Source organism: Peromyscus maniculatus, chromosome 3 (assembly GCF_049852395.1).
Source record: "Peromyscus maniculatus bairdii isolate BWxNUB_F1_BW_parent chromosome 3, HU_Pman_BW_mat_3.1, whole genome shotgun sequence".
NCBI lineage: Eukaryota > Metazoa > Chordata > Mammalia > Rodentia > Cricetidae > Peromyscus > Peromyscus maniculatus.
This window is the reverse complement of record NC_134854.1, coordinates 91,682,370-91,683,764: the sequence shown is the minus strand read 5'-3', so window position 1 is coordinate 91,683,764 and position 1,395 is coordinate 91,682,370. Positions and strand designations below refer to the sequence as shown.

General features: G+C 40.6%; 1 pseudogene across 1 annotated transcript; it reads left to right on the top strand.

Annotated features, from left to right (window-relative positions):
* The first annotated feature begins 411 nt into the window (after positions 1-411).
* On the top strand, positions 412-1,172 carry LOC143272227 (immunoglobulin kappa variable 4-1 pseudogene; annotated as a pseudogene). Its single transcript, XR_013049643.1, has 2 exons — positions 412-495; positions 697-1,172. The product of XR_013049643.1 is annotated as an immunoglobulin kappa variable 4-1 pseudogene (transcript).
* The last annotated feature ends 223 nt before the right edge of the window (positions 1,173-1,395 follow it).

Genomic DNA, 1,395 nt, shown 5'->3' with positions numbered 1-1,395 from the left:
CTCTTTTTTCCTTCTCTACTTCCTTTCCTTTATTGCATGTTTTCTTACTCTGTTTCCTAATTTGTTGTTGTAATGTTTTGAACACATCATTTCCCTAGGACTGTCAAATTGAGATAGCTCTCCTACTGTTTCTGCACAAGTCACCCGATTTGAATATGTCTTGGATTTTTAACCAAAGCTTCTATTATTAGAGATCCTAGTAGATTTCTGTTGGAGAGCTATAAGCCAATATCTTTTAGTGATTTCTCATGCTCTTTGTGATGGTATATTTGCCTGTTGATTGACACCAGCCACTGTCACACACACTGCCCAGGCATCTGCCTTTGTATTTCCTGACTGGTTTGCATGGGCCCCTCCAGCCAGGCCAGCTACTCAGAATTTATAAACCATATCTTTACAGTCAGATATTTAATACTGAGCAGTGTTAGACAGGCAGGGAGAGCAAAATGGAGTCACAGAAGCAGTTCCTCATGTCCCTGCTCCTTTGTGTGTCTGGTAAGAAATTGATAAGTATTATAATCTTTTTAGAGTCATTTTTTTGTATATAAAAAATTTACAATGTCTGCCAGGATGTAATATTTTTATGCAATAATACTCTGACAATATGGCATTACAAGGACACTAAATGACAAATTTCATGTGTATTAAATTCTGTGTTTTTTTATTATGCATGATCACTTGTTTTCCTGATTTCAGGTGCCTGTGCCGACATCGTGATGACCCAGTCTCCATCCTCCGTGGCTGTGTCACTGGGAGAGAAGGTCACCATCAGCTGCAAGTCCAGTCAGAGTCTTTATTCAAGCTTCCTCCAGAAGAATGCCTTAGCCTGGTACCAGCAAAAAACAGGGCAGGCTCCTAAACTGCTGATCTACTTAGCATCCACTCAGGACACTGGGGTCCCTGATCGCTTCATAGGCAGTGGGTCTGGGACAGATTTCACTCTCACTATCAGCAGTGTCCAGGCTGAAGACCTGACAGATTATTACTGTCAGCAGTTTTATAATACTCCTCCCACAGTGCTTCAGCCTCCAAAAAAAACCTCCTCTAAGAGTCTCAGCAGCTGCCTACCCCACACAGCCCTGCACCTGTGCACTTCCATTTCCTCCTTTTGGCTGAGAGTCAGTGAGCCTGAAACATTGATGAAAATGTTTGCTGAGACCAGCAAAATATGATGGGTTCAATGTCTCCTATGTTTTTTTTTATATGAAAAACCTTTATATGAAAATGCAATGGAGAACTCAGTATTATTTTTCTATTCTTTCTGTAACCTATAACCCAAACTCTATTGCTTGACTATGAGGAAATTATCTTTTTATAGTTCTGGAGTTCTGGTGTCCATCATAAGAGTCCATGGGCTGAAGTGATGATGATGACAAACTCTATTTCTGTTGGAGG